Here is a 19,188-nt window from a genome sequence, read left to right on the forward strand (position 1 = left end):
AAAAGCTACAAGTCAGTTCCTATGGAACTGGAAACTGGGTTGCATTGGATTGTGTTCCTAGCCCTTCCTCTAGTCTCCTATCCTTCACTAAGTGCTTTTGTTCAAGTAAGATAATCATATGTCTTCTGTGACCAGACAACAATAAATGAACATGGAAGGGGAGGGTAAGGACTGTGGCAAAGTTGACCACACATGTTCCTTCTTAAAAACAACAACAACAACAACAACAACAACAAAGGAATGCAAGGCACTGGTGGCGTAGGCCTGTAATTCTAGCTGCCCAGGAACCTGAGATCTGAGGATTGTGGTTCAAAGCCAGTCCAAGGCAGGAAAGTTTATGAGACTCTTATCTCCAATTAACCACCTAAAAACGAGGAGCAGAGCTGTGGCTTAAAGTGGTGGAGCACTTACCTTGAGTAAAAAAGTTGACAGAAAGTGCCCGGGCCCTGAGCTCAAGCCCTACAACAGATAAAATCAATTAATTAACTAATTTTAAAAAGGAGAACTACAAGGCCTGGTATCAGACACTTTTCAATTTCCCAGAGAAAGTCTGGATCAGCATAAAAATCTCAAACTGATATAAATCTTGTCCAACACTAACAAAATATACATTTAGGGAAGATCTAATCTCAGAAGTTACCAGGATGTGAGCTGAAATACCATATAAATACCCTGTTTCTCGTGTCTTAGAGCAGGGAGCATTGGCTTAAGGACTGATGTGAATGTAAATGAAGATGTTTAACAAGCATAAGAGCCACAAAAACACTTACTAAGCAGGCCTATGTAAAACAGTACGTTTTTCCAGAATGTGTGGTTCTCATTTTGGACTCAAGTTTTCAAGGTCCAGCCAGTGAGATATAGGCCCCAAATAGGTTCCTTTTGTTGTTGTTGCTTTTATTTTTTGCTGGTCCTGGAGCTTGAACTCAGGGGCCTGGTCGCTATCCTTGAGCTTTTAGGCTCAAAGTTAGCACTCTACCACCTGAGCCATAGCTCCACTTTTGGCTTATGTGGTGGTTAGTTGAAGATAAGAATTCTTATTAGAGACTTTCCTGCCTGGACTGGCTTCAAACCATGATCCTCAGACCTCAGCCTCTTAAGCTGCTAGGATTACGGGCTTCAGCCACCAGCACCAGGCCCTTTTTTGCTTATTAATGCCATGGGTAGACTTTGAAAGCTATCTTCCGCTTACAAGTTTATTTTTTTTGTTTTAATAAAAATTATGAGGGTGTAGAGTCCGATTCAACCTCTACTTCACTGGAGGGCACAGCCCTCTGGGAAGGGTAGGACATGCAATATCAATCTCATTTCATTAAGGCCATGGAGACCCTCCCAGAAGGGAACCACTGTGCTGTCTCCTCAGATTGGTCTGTGAGGCCAGAATCATCATACCCAACCAATGAAGAGCTTCAGCTCATGGCAAGCAATAGCTTCTCTTTTTTTTTGGGGGGGGGGGCAGTCCTGGGGCTTGGACTCAGGGCCTGAGCACTGTCCCTGGCTTCTTCTTGCTCAAGGCTAGCACTCTGCCACTTGAGCCACAGCACCACTTCTGGCCATTTTCTGTATATGTGGTGCTGGGGAATCGAACCCAGGGCCTCATGTATACGAGGCAAGCACTCTTGCCACTAGGCCATATCCCCAGCCCCCAAGCAATAGCTTCTCATCCATCCTATAACCCATACTTTCTAGGGCCTTGAGCTCAGACCTTCTCACTGCTTAACCAGTCTTGTTTCCACTGACCATTTAAAACAAAGCAGCCAATAATCCTAGACTACAGGCACATTGCACACATCCTTCTGTTTATCCCCACGGAACCCTCACCAGAAAAGTCACATTACTCATTTCACTAATGGGAAAGCAAGGCTGGGAGAGGGTAGGCCACTTGCCCAGAGCTTATTCAGCCAGTAGGAGGCACAGCCGAGACTGCATCCCAGCAATCCATCTTTCAAGACTTTCCTTTAACCTCTCAGCTACAATTCTCCCACAAGGGCCCTTCACCAACCCTACTGAAGCTTTTATGGCACTGGCTGGAAATAACACATTTCTCCCCAGAGATCAGCCCCCATGCCTGTCCTATACACAGGCAGGTAGAAATCCTTTGATCTCAAAAAACTGAGTGATCTGGGAATGCTTCCCAGTAGGAATGCACCATCTCCCTGCAGGGAAATCCCTTTGGGTACTCATTAAAGGCAGGGTTAAAGGTTAACCTTCAGGCTTTTTGAACCAAGAGATCACAAAATAACAAATTTATTAGGTTCTCTTTCCTCACACCAGTCTCTGAGGCAGTCAGGAATCAATAGGATGTGGGCATCCCAGGCAGGATTAAAGACAAATAAAATTTATTTTGAATAAATGAGGACTGACACTGTTGGTCTGTGTTTTCTCACTGTTCATCAGTCACAAATTGTCACTCGGGGCGTTTAAACAAGGATTAATTACCACAGCACTGAACAAGCTGAAGATATCTCAAACGTCGCAGCTGAAAGAGCACAGAAATACACTCAGAATGTTAACCTAGTGAGGGTAGAAAATGACACTATCTTTATGGAGTACATATCGACAAGAGCACTTCAAATTTTGCGTGTTCATATCTTTTGACCTGGCAATTCAAATTATGCCACAGAAGTACAAAACTGGGTTTAAAAAATAACCACAGGCATATTGTAGCATTAAGAAAAGCAATGGTTTTATAGCATACAATAATAAAACAATAGAAAACCACCAATGAGAACACAAACAAAAAACAGTTTGACGATGATAATACATGGATTCCAAAAGCTAATTAATGTACTGGATCGTTTGGCTCTCTATATACTGACATCGAAAGGTGTCTAGATAGTATTTCTAAGTATGTAAAAGAAAGCAATAAAAGACAATAATGTAGACTGTTCTATGATGTTATCAAGCAATAATTTCAGTGACTCTGAGGAAATAAATACCAAGCTATCAACAACATAGTCTCTAGCCTAGCAGTCGACAAACAACTTCTGTTCTGAACAAGGACAGCTACTAGATGCGTGCAGTTCTGAAATATTGGGATCTTCAAGGCAGAGGAAAATACTTAGCTGCTAAGCTGGTTGGGTCACCACTGTAATTTGCACTTGATAACATACCTGGTAGAAGCTGAGGTGTTTTTAAAATACTTCTAAGCTGTAAGAGTTGTCACGACTCCTCAATTTTGTCACTGCAAGAATACCTCAGGCAACACCCCATAAATGGATATGTCTGTGTTCCAATACAATTTGCTTGTGGAATTTTAATATTAAAATTTTGTGCATGTTATATGAAACACATATATACCACATATGCATGGTATAGATGTGATATAGATAAATTATGTTTTATATATATATATATATTACATCGCTTTTTAGAAAGGCAGCATCGAAGGCCACAAATATTCTTTTGATTTTTTTTCCAGCCACTTTACAACATAAGAGCCATTCTTAACTAAAAAGCACAAAACACAGAGCAAGGCTAATTTTGCTCCAGGGGCTAATGTTTGCTAACCTCTATCCTAAAAACCATAAAGGTTTTTCTCCTTTATGCTTTGTGTGCTTTACATGTATATGTGTATGTGTGATTTTAATATCTTTCATTACATTGACTACTATTAATATGATTCAGAGATAACCACACAAATATACTGGATGAACTGAGAGAAAACCCCTATGAACAAACTTTAGTTTCTGCTTGGCATGCTATCAAATGAAAATTATATAGAGGAGCCAACTACCAACCTTGCTGGCTGTTAAGTATCATTTCCTGCCTTAGTGACTGCAGGCATAAGTCAGTCAATCAGTCAGTCTGTCTGTCATACACACACACAACACACATACTCTCTCTCTCTCTCTCTCTCTCTCTCTCTCTCTCTCTAACTTCCTCCCTTCTTATTCCCCCTCCTTTTTTTTTTCTACATCTGTTGACTAAGAGTATTTTTCCCTCGCCAAGTAGAATAATCAGTGGGAACCCACTTCTGAGCCAAATTACAATCCACTAAAGAAAACCAGGACAACATCACCCCAAATTATGGCCTCAGTCATCAGTCCACAGAATTGCCTGGGCAACTCAGCAAAGATGTTTTTCAAGGTGCAAGTATGCTGGCCCAGAGAGCTCACATTGCCTCTAGAGCAGCCAAGGCTCAGCTAAAGCATGCGCCTGGAAATTCAGCCGTTTGTTCAAGACAACTCTGCCTAATTATTATGACCTCACAAAGCCAGCTCTGCTCTGGGCTGCCCATGTCAGCTGCGCCTAAAAGTGGACTCCAAAAGGCTGTTCTGAAAGCCTGCATTTTAATGTTTGAGTTAAATCTACATTTATCAGCAAAATGGAAACATTAAAAGGATTACAAGGGGCTTAGAAACCACTGGAGGTTCATTGATCTGGCCTTACAAGCCTCATGTCTACAGGCCTTCAGAAATAGCTTTGGCCGCCCTCTGTTCCTTTGCTCGCTTTGATTTAACCACCATTCTCATCAAAGGTAGAGGTGATGTTTCCTCTAGTCTTGGTGCCAAAAGATTTCCAGATTCCTTTATTCTAAATGAAGAAAGCTACTTGCAATTCCCCTGGATAGTAGCTAGAACAGGGGTTGGCACACATTTCTGGTAAAGAGTCAGGTACAAAATCTTTCAGGCTGTGTGGGCTTCTACCACTGCTCAATACAGCCACTGTCACAGGGGAAAAAAGCTATAGATGAGATACTCTTGGGCATCTATCCAGAATATCACAATTCAGAATACAGTAAAGATATTTGTATGTCCATGTTCAATACTGCACTATTCATAATAGCCAAGCTATCAAAGCAGCTTAGATGCTCTACAACAGATGAATAGACCAAGAAAAACAAATATACATACACATACACACATACATACACATACACACACACACAACACACACACACACACACACACCATCTATGAGAAAAAATATTATGTCATTTTCAGGGAAATGGATGGACCTATAAAAGATTATGTTATGTGGAACAACAGGCTCAGAGAGGCAAATGAAGCATGTTAGATCTAAAATGAAAACATATACAGGATTATATGCATATATACACAAACAAATTGACTAAAGAAAGCTAGACTCAAGGGAGGATTCCAATGGTGTAACTCCTCTAAACAACTAAGGAATGGTTTAACAAAATAAATACCAAAGCATTGAAATGTGTTTTGTTGGGGGAAGGGGCTTGGATAGGCAGGTAAATGGATAGAGGAAAGGTAGTCAAATATGTGAAAATAGAACCAAATAATTTGAGGGTACGAATAGGCTTAGCAAAGATGGGAGGAAAATGATGGAAGAAGAGACATTGGTCAAGAGGTACTTATACACATAAGCGGACTTGTTGAACTGAAAAATTTTTTTGAATTAAAAAATATATAGATAGATGAGATGCCCCCGAATTTGGTCAGGTACATTACATACAGACAATGAAAAGTGAATTTCATATATTTTTATGTCATAAAATATTAATCTCATTTTATTTGTCCCCTCTTTAAACAGCTCCTTAAATAGACAAACAACTATTCTTGGTTCCGGAGCCATACAAGAGAGCAGAAGGATCAGATATGACTAGTAGGCCAAAAGAGTCAAGGGTCTTGATTCTTGTCTTGATTCCTGCAATTCACAGTAGAGTCCTGGGACCACGACCAGCAGTTGCCCTTTTGTGCTTGAGAGAAAAGCAGGATCTAAGGCCTAATCTCAAAGCTACAGAATTAAAATGTGAATAGAATAAAAGTTTTTGAAGTCAGGTTTGGAATATTAGTGACTAGCAGGTTGTGCAAATCTTAGACTAAGTAAGTACTTATCCCTTCTGAGACTCAGTTTCCTTACTCAACCAAATGGGTATAAACAGTCACACTCATCTGTACTAGCTGGTATGGATAGAAGAATGGATATAAAACATGCATTTCTCTATGCCAATGCTTAAAAAAAAACAACACTACTTGGTAGTGAAGCTATTTTTAAAACGTTTTTTTGCACAGATGGAAGTGCTCACTCAGGATTTGAAAATGCCATTTTCTCTTCAATACCTGACAGGAAACTTAAATGCAGAAAGAGGCCCCTGAGCTACCCAGAATGTTGGGAGCCGCTGAATTAATGTCACAGCCATGTAAGAGAACACTCGTGCCCACCAGTTACTCTCATGCAGAAAAGTCATCCTGATGTTACCACAGCTTCAAATGTCCCAAGAAAAGCCAGAAACCCAAAGTTCATATTGGAAAAAAAAAAGTATCCTTGTTTAATATGCTATGTGGGTCAAATAAAATTCATCTGGTGGCTGTGACTAGTGCCTACTCGATCTCATACCAGGCAGTGAGAACATCACAAGCAATGGGCCCAATCCCAGCGTCCTTCTCCCTAGCCTGGCATCTTTGGCTAGGGTATATAACACGGGGCGGGGGGCGGGGGGGACTCGGTTTCTAAGCCAGGAAAATGATTAGATCTACCTCAAAGGGTCTAGTGAAGATGAAATTAAAATGTTTGCTACACACAGCCTGTTATGTAATTGCACATGCTAGGGTTTTGTTGTTGTTCTATGATGTTGTTTTAGTATTATTACTCATTTTTGAGTGTGTGCTAGGGATGGAAGTTAGGGCCTGGACACTATGGGGTAGTTAATGGGAGGTAAGAATCTCCTAGACTTTCCTGCCTGGGCTGGCTTCCAGCCGCAATCCTCAGATCTCAGCTTCCTGAATGGCTAGGATTACAGGCCTGAGGCAGCAGCACCAGCTACTATTGCTATCATTATTTATCATTTCATATTCATGTATGGGTCACACCTTCACTGTACACATGGCCATGTGCTCTCCCTGCTCACACTGCTGCAAATGAGCAAGGGTAATTGGCCCACTGCTACCCTGTAGCAGATATAATATATGCCCAGTTATTAATGAGTGTGTTCTGGTCACAGTCCACAAAGCTGCTTTCATTATTCTCTTAATAAGCATCCTCTCTGTAGCCTTATAGGCCACCATGAGGTGGTGCTTCTTAGGAGCTAGGTACTTGGTACAGGTGGAAGAGAAAGTTCTAGTTAAGAATTATAGTCCCACTGGGCTCCAAGATACAAAAAAAAAAAAAAAAAAAAACTTGCCAGTTGTTTTCTCCTTACAAATCCTAATCATCTCCATATTTGCTGCCCAGACCACAGACAGGAGAACGAGAGCATAATCAGTGGGGAAAATCTCTCCCGCACAACAGCTCAGAGGTTTCATTGTTGTTGGCCATCCTGGGGCTTGAACTCAGGGCCTAGGCATTGTCCCTGAGCCACTGTGTGCTCAAGGCTAGTGTTTTACCACTTGATCCACAGAGTCACTTCTGGCTTTTTCTGAGTAGTTTATTGGAGATAAGAGTCTGATGGACTCTTCTGCCCCGTGGTTTTGAACCAGGATCCTTAGATCTCAGCCTCCTGAATAACTATGATTACAGGCTTGAGCCTCCAGCACCCAGCTAACAGCTCAGGTTTTTGACAAGACCTTGAGCATCTTTCCTTTGTCCAAGATCGACAAGTTTGCCAACCCCAGTGTTAGGTGTTTTAACTCAAGGTCTCTCCATGGTACAAAGTATGAATCTTGTTCCAGTATAGGCTGGGTGGGATTGAGTGAGTCTGAGTCCCCAAAGGCTGTCCCCTTCATAAGAAACTCCCAGGAGATGGGGGGCTCTGGGTCCCCCGCCAGCTTGAATCAGCAAGATTCTGCTCCATTGCTTCCTCCAGGTCTCTGCTCACTTGTTATCTCTTCAGAGAGTCCCCTCCTAACTATCTAAAATGTAATTCTATGTGCAGTGGGGGCCCGGCTCCTATCTATCCATTCTTGGCCAGATCCCCAGTGCTCCAGTCATGAACCTGGCTCAGAGTAGGCAAAGCAAAGGTTTGTTGGGTGGAGTGATTCCAGACTGGCAGGTAAGGGAAAGGAAAACTCAGAGAGCCTATGTTATTTGTTCACACAGGGAGTCAAAGCCAGAGCAAATGGCAGCTCAGCTCTGTCTGTACTTCAAAGCCCCAGGTATCTGCTCCATGCCAGAAGGAAGCAAAGTTTATTTACATCATGCTTCCTTCCTAGAAGTTGCGGCCTTGTGCTGGGAGGAGTAACACAATTCTGTCCTGTTTTGAAGAAATGCTTGCTGTGTGGATGATGGGCTGAAGGGGACAGGGGCAGAAACAGAGTCCAGTTAAGAGGACACTGCACCTGGGGGGCAGTGGCTCACACCTTTAATCCTAGCTACTCAGAAGGCTGAGATCTGAGGACTGCAGTTCAAAGCCAGCCAGGGCAGAAAAGTCGGTGAGACTCTTATTTCTAATAAGCTCCGCCCCCCCCCAAAAAGCCATAAGTAGAGCTCTAAGCTCAAATGGTAGAATGCTAGAAGTTTAGGGACAGTGCTCAGGCCCTTGGTATTTGGGGGAAAAGGGCTTCCACACTTCTTGGGTTAGATCAAAGACAAGCCTCCAGCCTCTTTCAGGCTATGGCCATTTCCTACACAGGTATCAGTGTCTCCAAGGGCTCACATCGCCCCAGAGGGCATTACGGATTCCAAACTGCCCAAACCCAGAAATGCTCTGACAAAGTTCACCCAAAATTATGGCCACGGGGTGGGACCATAAGGCGGGGTAGGAGCAAGGCACTACTTCCTGTCCCTGTGGGTCAGGCGATGGGTTGAGGCACAATAAAAACGCTATTCATGGCACAGAGGGAAGCCTTTCTGCTCCAGCATGTAAACTCCCCTCAGCCTGATGAAAGGTCTCTTTCCAAAGGAAAAGCTCCTTGTGGGTAGAGAACAAAACTCTTGTCTTGCCATCACAAAGTCAGCTGGCTATAAATGGCTCACTCTTACCAAGAAGCATGATCGTCAAGGTCTAAACACCTGACAGTGGCAGAAAAAAAAAAGGCTACTGGGCAGTGGTTGGAAGGAAAATAATGACCAAAATTAGTGACCATTCACTATGCATCTGGATAACCCAGGTTTTCAGTATCTCATTTAATCCCTACAGTGAGTGCCTTTTGTTATCCCTCTTGACCACTAGAGAGCTAAGGAGAGTTAAAGACTGACAGGTCAGCAGTCACACAACTGGGGAAGAGAGAAGCCAGGCTACATCAAGCCACTACCTGATCAGGCCTCAGGTCAAAGCTAAGCCACAGACAGAGGTGGGGGGGGGGGAAGGGACAGTGGAAATCACCTACGTGTCCTTTCACTAGCTCCATTACAGGGAAGGCAGAAGTCAAAATACAAGCCATGAGCATGTCTGTCATACTGGATTCAGTTTCTAAGTAAGTATTCTCTACCTCTGCCCACATATGTGATCCACTTTCACACGTGGGGCACACAAGGGCCTGACTGGAAAACACATATTTGAGCTACAAAACTGGCACGACTGACAGATTCCTATGCCTGCCCATTACATATTTATAAGGTTGCCTGCCTTGACTCTCACACTCAAGTTATTAAATGGTGGGGAACCATAACGGCTGTGCTCCTTGCCCTGAAACAAAGGCAGATACGCTGCCAGCGCCATTGGAGCCAGGGACAAAAGCACTTCATTTCGGAAGGGCTAGTCTGGAAGTTACGGTATAAAGGGGTGTCCAGCTCACAAAACAAAAACAGAAGAAAGTAAGGATGAGCAAAGAGTGGAGGGGGGAAAAAATCACAGCTGACTTTTCTCCCTGTATCTGTGCAGTCCCCTTCAAAACTGATGAGGCGGATCTTCTAAGCCATTGGGGAAGGCTATTGGACAACTCTGTCTCCTATCACCCAATTTCATCCATGAAGTTGCCAAAGGGATCTTACCTCTTTATATCACCAAACAGAGCCTGTAGGCCTTGCATCCCAACTTTTCCCAACCACCAGCTACACAGGGAGTGCACCCAGCTGCTTGGACGCCCAAACAAAACCACCCCACACCCGACTGAGGCTGCCTGAAGTCAACTGAAGTCAACACTCAAAGCACATTAATAAGAAACAGCTGGCCAGCAAGAGGGTTGACACAGCACGGGCGGGCAGCGGTAGATTTGTGGTTGGGACCCAGAGTTTCTGGGGCTGAATTGGAAACAACCAGCTGTTCCCTACCGCCCTCCTTGCACACGCTGTGCTGGGGACACACGACAACCCTGCCATGCCCAGGTTGAACTGCTGGGGGCTGAGTTCACCTACACACTCCGTGTGGCTCTGACACTTCACAAGCTTGCCTATCAGGAAAACGCAGCTGCTGGGCCGGCCAATTCCACCTTCAATATTTGTAGCAGATGTAGCCTGGCTCTTAAAGGAACAGCCACTTGCATTCTTTCCATGTGACTTACAAGTCAGATGTTAAGGGAGGGAATTTGATTTTTCGTTTTCTTTCTTTTTTGTCGTTCCCCCCCCCCCCCCCTGCACTCTGGTGCATTCAAGGCAGCCTACCTCCATTTATGCAAGTTGAAGCCAGGACACTGGTCACCGCAGGCGTTACATGGCTGGCCTCTCTCGATCCGCCCCAGGCCGGTCAACTTCAAAACAAAAAGACAGCACAGACATGTCTCCACCTCGGGGCTCCCTGCAGAACCCCCAACTGTCCTCCCAAACCTTCCTCGGTGGTGGGACTGGACTCCCACTGCTCTAGGGGGACTCGGGGGGCGTGTGCTGCCAGGGACCCCTGGGGTAGGGTCTCCAGCCTGCGGATCCAGGTGGGCAGTGGCCCGGCCGGGGCTCCAAACCACTAGGAACCGGCCTTGACCGTGGCTTTGTCTCCCCTAGACACCTTGGCCACGGGTTTCCAAGAAACAAAAGCCAGCGCTTCCTGCTCCCCGGAGTCCCCACGAGGGGCCGTGGGGCGCGCGTCCTGGGCCAGCCTAGCGCTTCTAAGAAGGTGGCAGCAGAGGACACCCCAAAAGACAACCCCAAAGTCCACTTCTAGTCTAGCGCTGGCACTCAGAGGGCTGGGGTTCCTCTTGTCCTGAGGGGAGACGAAGGAGGTGTTTACTGGGGCTCCCTGGACTGTTGCACCGTCGCCCGGCCCCGTGGCGCGCCCCGATCGGCGACGCCTGCGGTCCCGGACGCGCCCCCCCCCCCGCCCGCGGGGCCGGCTTACCTGGGGCCACAGGTGCGCGGCCGCGGGGCGCCGCGGGGCCGGGAGCGGCCGGCCGGCGGCAGGGGCCCGGCAAGCGGCCCCGCTCCGCTCGGGGACACTCACCGAGCGGCTGGAGAGTCTCTTCCGCGAGCTCCGGCCGAACATGGCCGGGCACCTCCGGCTACGACGCCGCGCCGTCCGTCGGGTCGGTCAGTCCGTCCGCCCCGCGCCTGGGGAGGGAGGGCGGGTCGCCGAGGCGGGCACCCCTGGTGGCCTGCCGGCCCGGCAGTCTCCGCCCGCCTCGCAGCCCCCGGCTGGCTCGGGAGCGCACGCCGCCCCCGCCTCCGCCCCTCCGCCCCCCTCCCCGGCCCACGCCCCTCCCTCTCTCCCGGCGTCCCGCCCTCCCCGGGATCGCCAGGCGGCCCACCAGCCCTTGCCACCCCTCCCCGCACGGGCTGTGGCTCCTGCTCCCCGGCCCCGCTAACTCCGGAGACTCACTTCCTATGCCCACCCCACCCCAAGACTCCCTTCCACCCCCCACCCTCAACACACAACCGAGTCCCTGGAGCCCAGGGCGGGGAGGGTCGGCCTCCCCCACCCCATCTACAGTACCTGGAGCAAGGGGCCGGGGTGGAGACGAACAGATGAGGATGGAGGGGTTGCTTTTCTTTTGCATTAGGCTCCGAAGTCGCACCGGGGAAAAGTTGATCTATTTCGTGCACGGCCACGCCCATTTCTGACACGTTCACACAGCCCTGGCAAACACCGGGCCCCATCCTAGTCTACAAGTCTGTCCGCTCCGTGCTCCAGGAGGGCTGGCGCAGGAAGAGGAAAAGCGCAGGAGCTCAGCCTGGACCCCCCCCCCCCCCCCATTGCTCCTTAAATCATTACTGCTTAGACGTTCTCCCACCACGTCCGGGTAGGTGATGGGTCCTCATTGTTCACCTCTTTGTGCTTCTGTCTTCTGATCAATACTTCTAAAAAGAGGTATAACAAGAGGCGTAATCTATTAACCAGACCGTTCATTGTTGGAAGGTGAGTTGGGAACGCGTATGCTTATGATAACAGACACAAAACTCAGGACCCATTATAGATGAGCTGTCACACACACACACACACACACACACACACACACACACACGTTGTAATTCCGAGCCACAGGCCAGGGCATCCAGTTGTCACTGGTGTTTTGGCTCAAATATCACCTCCCCTGAGAGTGCTCCTGACCCCCTGCGGTGACATCTCTGTTGCACTCACGTTGAATGTAGCCTACATTAAAATGATCTTTACTGCTGGACTTGTCCCCACCCAAACCCAAGTTGCATGACAGAAAGGACATTGTCTGACTCGCTTTAGTCTCTTTAGAGCCTGAACCGTGCTTTTACATGGTAGCCACTCTATAAATATTTGTCAAAAGAAGACATTCTTCTCCTTGTTGACAATGATGACTGTGTGGCTTGACTTGTCACAAAGGAGACATTGAACCTGAGTGAAGGAAAGCTGTCTGCCTGCTGTAACACAGCAAATCAGTAGCGAGATAAGTCCAGTTGGACCTCACATTCAAACTGATAGTGGGATGCGATTCAGATACCCCATGTGAATCATTAGCAGGCCAACTGCACTCCTCAGACTTTATATAAAGTTCTGTTTGGTTTCTGGGACAGAATTTTGTTTCATAAGCAAAATTTACAGGGGCACCAACAAACTCATACAATATTTGGTTCTCTAGGATATTGTATATTATATGCAATTTCCTGAAGAACCAAAATTAATGTTAAAAATTCCATGATGTACCCAGTGTGGTAGCTTACACCTGTAATGCTAGCTATGTGGAAGACTGAAATAGGAAAGTGAAGGTTTGAGACTTCCCCAGGCAAAAGCTCAAGACCCTATTTGGGAAATAAAGTAAAAAGGGCTAAAGGCTTGGTTCAAGTGGCCCAAGACCCTGAGTTTAAACTCCAGAAGGGATCAAAAAATAAAATAAATCCATCCTCCAGGAACAGAACATCAATTAATTTAAATAACAACAGTATTTCACTTCATATTACCCTGCCCCACTCTAATTCTGGCCCCCATAAGAATGCTTTGAACTCAGACATCACAAATTGAATACCTGATACTGAATTTATCTTTGTTGTGACCAATATCACATCACATAGTAAATTCCCCATGTAAAGTCCATGACTTATTTATCTCTTTATTCACCCAGGCCCAGCAGAGCTCATCTCCAATGATTACAAGCATTCACTAAGTGACTGACTGAAAGGCAGTAGTTTCAGTACCTTTAGTGGGGAGGGGGAGTCATTAATGAAAACTTTTGGACACAGGCCAGTCCCTGGCAGGATGCTCACCGGGCTTCTCCACAAGGCTCCTGTACAGTCAGCTCTGTCCTATCCACCATGTGGCCTGGTATCTGCAGGAAAGTAGAGAAGAGAAGAGAGGAGAGCAGTGCTCAGACTATGATGGTGGACATCATCTATTTGTGTTTTAATTAATATTTTTAAACACAGATCAGTAACAGTACAGGCTGTTGCAAAGGTCTAACAGATCGAAGGCAGGTGTATTGAGTGGCGCCTTTCTCAGAGTCTCTCAGAGGAGCTGCGGGAGCTAGCAACAGTCTTCTAGCTCACCTCTCATCCCTGGGTCCATGTGGGGTGATATGAACACCTTGGGCACATGTTTGGGGATTTTGTTGATATTTGGTTTTGTGTTTCTAGAACCAGAGCTGGAACTCAAGGGCCAAACACCATTCCTTAGCATTATTTGCTCAAGACTAGCACTCTATACCACTTGAGCCATACTTCTACTTCTGGCCTTTGCTGGTTAATTGGAGATGAGAATCTCCTGGACTTTCCTGCCTGGGCTGGCTTTTGAAGCTCCGTCTTCAGATCTTAACATCCTGAGTCTCTAGGATAACAGGTGTGAGCCATACCACCACGGGTGCCCCACTCACGTAGTTCTTATTAACTTTGGTTGTTTGAGTAAGGCTCATGCACAAGGCTGCAGCCCATGCCACAAATAGGGCTTCCAGAGTGCCTCTACTGGCATGTTTTCCTTAAAAACAACAACAACAAAACTCCTTGTGGCCTGTCCAAGCAGAAGCCTGTATTGCATGCTGTTATTTTACACCTAAGACATGCATAGCAGCGCTCTGTTCTCTATCTATTCGACAACCACTTTATCTTACTTAGAACTAAAGATCCTGCTACCCGTTGGAGGTAAACATCAGGCAATTTTGTTTTGCTTGATCATTGCATTTGCCATCCATAGGCATCTTTGATCTATGTTTTTCTTCATGTCTCAAGGCAACAGAATCACTAACAGAGCATGAAGAAATACTCAATACAGGATTGGCACCATGGGAACATATCATTGCTAAAATATGAACTAGAAACCAAAAGCTAGGCTAGAGTGTTTGGCTTTAGTCTTAAAATGAACATTAAGAAACTAAATAGGAACCAGGGGCTGGTGGCTCATGCATGTAATCCTGGTAGGAGGCTGAGATAAGAGGATCGAGATTCAGAGCTAGCCTGGGCAGGAAAGTGTGTGAGACTCATATTTTCAATTAACCACTAAGAAGAAGGAAGTGGAGTTGTGGCTCAAGAAGTAGAGTGCTATCCTGGAATAAAAAAAGTTAAGGGACAGTACCCAGGCCCTGAGGTTAAGCCCCAGTACTAGCATTTAAAAAAGGAGGAGGAGAGGAGGAGGAGGAGGAGGAGGAGGAGGAGGAGGAGGAGGAGGAGGAGGAGGAGGAGGAGGAGGAGGAGGAGGAACTGGAAAGGACCCAGGAGAGGAGGGTCATGAGTATAATGCCAGCTCCTTGACAGGTGGATATCAGGATTGCAATTCAAAGTGAGCCTTGGCAAAAAGTTAACAGGAACCCACTTCAACAAACATGTGGTACATGTCTGCCATCCTAGATACAAAGGAGCCTTAGGGGGATTGTGGTCCAAAGCTGGCTCCAGGCAAAAATGTAAGATGTTTCCAAAAATAGCTAAAGCAAAAAAGGACTGGTAGTGTGACTCAAGTGGTAGAGCATCTGTCTAACAACCACAGGCTCTGAGTTCCACCCAAACACAGCCAAAATAAAATAAACCATGAAGAAGTACACAACATGATGGTGAAATGATAAAGGTCTGTCCTTTCTACCTTATAAATCTATCTATTCATCTGCCTATCTGAAATATGTGTTCTATTTATATTCAGAAACAGTAAGTATTTACCTAAAATTGACAAATTGTGCCATGGGGTTTTCTTATTAGAAATCAAATGAGCATCAAGTAGGAAAAAAGCTGTGTCTCTTCTCTTCTTGACCCATATATAGGTGCCTGTCCTCTCTATTTTTTCTTAAATAAGTCTGTGATTTTAAGCAGGTGAGCTAGTGGCTTGCTGTTGCCACATGCCTGCAGCAAACTTCAGAAATGTACCCCACAAAGTCCTTTCTAAAGCAGTAAGGAAGAACATAGTTATCTAAGTATAGTTTCACCTGGTCTATATTTCTGGCTGTACCAGAAACAAATCTGAATATGGCAAAAGGGTCAGAATCTCCCTGCCACCCTGCGCCAGCATTTAGAGGCTCCATCAAAGTATCCTCTTTATCAAAAGTCTACAAATGGTGTTTGGAAGAAGATTTAAAACCAGACAGAGAATTCTCGCTTGGTGATGGATTATGTGACTATCTCTTTCTTTCTACTAGCCCTTTTATGTAGTCTGCAAATATCCCTGTCAGACAGACAGACAGACACACACACACGTATATATCTATATGTGTGTCTATATGTTTCTATATGTGTGTCTATATGTTTCTATATGTGTGTCTATATGTTTCTATATGTGTCTATATACATGCACATGCATACAGAAAAAACACAGGAAAAAACTGAAATAAAGAGATACTATTGGTGGGTTAACATATCGCAGAACACTAAATTATCTGAAGTTTATTAATATAATCCAATACCTTGAAAGCAAAAATATTTGAGGAGACAAAAAGCATGCCAAACGGTATTTTCTTGGAAAAGCCTTAGAACTTAGAACTTAGCAGGGTCACTGGCCCAGCTTATCCTAAAAATTAAAAGCATAAATATTCAAAAATGTGGTTAAAGAGACAGTTAAGGATGTTGTTTCTAGGACACACACACACACACACACACACACACACACACACACAACAAGTAACCTAAATTCCTAAGAAACCCCAATAAATGTAAGTAAATGGTAGTGGTGTACCCTTTGAATGACTATCTACTCAGTCATTAAAAATGTTGTATTGGGAAGTTTATATGAGTATTATTCCACTTGATAAAAGGCTTCCAAATAATAAATTCACATTTGCAGAAGATTTATGATGCCTATTATACTTTTTTTTAGAATCACATATACTTGGAGAAAGACCAGAAACCCTAGTTTCTCACATGCAGGATGCTCAGGGAACCACCAGGGAGCTGAGTGTATGGCGGGGGGGGGGGGGGGGGTCTTTCCCGGTCACTCAAGGTGCGCTGTGCACCAGCATGCCTTTGAGGAGTCAGCACTTTGCAGGGATCTGAGCAGATCGTCCCCCTTTCCTCCTGATGACTAACTATACTATGCCCTAACGTCTCCAGCTCAGACCTCAGAGTTGCCCTGTCCTGGCTACCTGTATTTGTCACGACTTCAGGAAAATGGACAGAAACCAGAAAAAGTAGGGACAAGAGCGCCCATGCATACTGTTGTGCCATTTTCCTTACCTGTGCTTGGGAAACTTTGAACTACCAGGAAAGCTGCTATTTCTTCTCAAGCCTAATCCCCCCATAAATTCTCCATCTCTGCCCTCCTCACCCCCTTCCCCGCCACTCCATACATGTAGAACTACTTCCTTGACTTGTCTTGCTAAGATTCACAGCTGAGCTGCTCTCCATCTGAGGCTTCTGATGGCAGAGTTTGAGAGGGCTCCAAGCAAGACCGGAAGGTCTTGCAGCCATTAAAACTACAATGCACAAACCTTGAACCATGAGCCTTGAACCATGAATCCCTTGCCTCTTAACCTTTAATGCTAAGTTTAAGCAAACGTGTCTCTTAAATGTGATGGTACATTAAGAAGCACTTGGGGAGCTTCTAAAACTCTATGCCCAGGCCCACTAAATCAGAATGTGTAGAGTTCAGCCCAGCCCAGCCAGCTACATTTTTAAGAACTCCTTGTGAATCCAGGGTACAATCCTGGTGCCGCATCTCAACCTTTAGACCAACACTTCCCCCTCATTGGCTGGGTTTGCATCCTCTCAGGTTGTTTTTTTCTTTTTACCAGTAGCTTTGTCCAGTTCTACCCTCTGATAAGCTTGTTAACATCCATGTGGCAGTTTACCATATCTAGCTAAAGATGGTGCACCTGGGTTTTAGTAGGGCTTCATATTTGCCCTGCTTGCCACTGTTGGTAAATATTTGTCATGCTGGGAGCTGAAGACATCTCAAAAGATGGCTGAGCTGTATGTCCCAGCTGACAGAGGCCTCTTGGAACCTATACTCAGGCTTCCAGAATATCCAACTCAATTACAACCAACTCCATGATGCTCCTCAGTCAGAATTCGTTGGACCACCTGTTTGTCTGATGCCTACCCTGATGGAGACCAGGGAAACGGGGGCTGGGGAATGTTACCAGAATGTGCTGACTTCTGAGCCCAAATGAAGATCATCCTGCAGCACAGATGACAACCAAACCCACAATGTGAATGAAAGGAAGAAACAAGTTTCCACTCAAGAGACGGCATGGCTTTCCCTTCATCCATTTACTCTGGGCTTCTCCACAGACAACCAAGTCCCTTTAAAGGCCCAGGACTAAGTTACTATTTCACCTGTGTTAGAGATTAAGCACTTTTTCTAACAACTTAATCAGATGGATCTGATTGTTCAAGGTTTAAACCAAGTGCCTTGTCTTATCTGCGTTCTTTCCGTACCTAACTAGCAATCTCCTACTACCCAACCAAAAAACAAATCTGGTGCAGTATCTTCATATGATCCTTGCCTGATTGTTTCCAGCTGGGAGAGTTGACACTGGTGTCTTTTCCAGCACTGCAAACCCAGGCTATACATTAGAATATCAGGGGAACTATTTTCTTGAAGATGTCAAGTATGGCTCCCTCCCAATCAATAAAATCAGTATCCCCAGGGTAGGATCAGACGATGAATAGATTTTAAAGCTCTCTGGTTGAGTTTAAAGTCCAACCAGAGTTGCAAATCTCAAATCCATCTTTTCCCATGCTTTATTGTTTCATCTGGCCACCTCTTCCTTCTGTATGTTCATTTTATACTATCCTTACTCTTTCCTTGTTCTCTCCCTGGCTACAAAAAGTAGACAGGATTTCTATTTAAATTTTTATTGATTAAAAAACCTATTAGCAGGTGATTACATTTTAAAATAGAGTTACTAATGAGAATAGTGAAATTCACTTTTAAAGTGAGGATCCTATTTCAGCTAATTGAGTTTCAAAGCTAGTGTTGCCTTTCATACAAGTGTTCATCTGCTAGTGATGACCACTATTGAAATTTTACATATGCCATCCCCAAAATGCAGGATTTCTTTTTAATGTCTGCCACAGAGGAGGGAAACATAGATCACAGCAAGGCCTTTAATCCTTTGCTCCTCAACTATGATGTCAGGGGTCTCCAGCCTTAGAAGGATCTGGGAGTTTATTTGAATTGCATAATCCCAGTAACTCCCAATCTCCACTTAAACAAAGTCCCCCCAGTGCTAAGAATACATACTGGAGTTTGAGAAGCACTATTCTAACGAACTGACGAACTATGAGCCCATCTGTGTGTCCATCTTCATTCTAGAACCACCCTGATGCCCCTCCTTGATTTGCCAGCATTAGTTGGCACTGTGTTGTTCATGCCCTCTAGCCCCGAAGGGATTGACTTCATACAAAATCCAGTTCTAAAGGTTCCAGTTGACACCATTCCTTCCTTCCTTGCCATAGTAGTAGTAGGCTTATTATTGGTCCCTATGAAAGAAAACAAGGCTCAGACAAGTGGAGTGACTTTTCCATGCTAGAGTGGACAAGCTTTGGGATTTTTTTGATAGAGCCCTGTTGAGTTCCCCCAAGAAAATAGGAGTGAGTAAGATAGCTGGTGTGACCTGAGCACTTCTGACTTTGGACAGAAGTTTGCACAACTCTTTC

At 45.2% G+C, this 19,188-nt stretch overlaps 1 protein-coding gene and 1 pseudogene across 1 annotated transcript in view; one reads left to right on the top strand and one right to left on the bottom strand.

The window, feature by feature from the left end:
- The window catches only part of Prickle2 (prickle planar cell polarity protein 2), a 305,613-nt gene extending 295,158 nt beyond the window's left edge, over nt 1-10,455 (bottom strand). The window contains exon 1 of the mRNA XM_048356089.1: nt 10,390-10,455. The gene's annotated coding sequence lies outside the window, so the exon portion shown is untranslated. The remainder of the gene's footprint in view (nt 1-10,389) is intronic.
- Nucleotides 10,456-11,198: 743 nt separating this feature from the next.
- The window catches only part of LOC125357945, a 30,799-nt pseudogene continuing 22,809 nt past the window's right edge, over nt 11,199-19,188 (top strand).

The sequence above is a fragment of the Perognathus longimembris genome, chromosome 10, assembly GCF_023159225.1.
Source record: "Perognathus longimembris pacificus isolate PPM17 chromosome 10, ASM2315922v1, whole genome shotgun sequence".
In the NCBI taxonomy this organism is placed as follows: domain Eukaryota; kingdom Metazoa; phylum Chordata; class Mammalia; order Rodentia; family Heteromyidae; genus Perognathus; species Perognathus longimembris.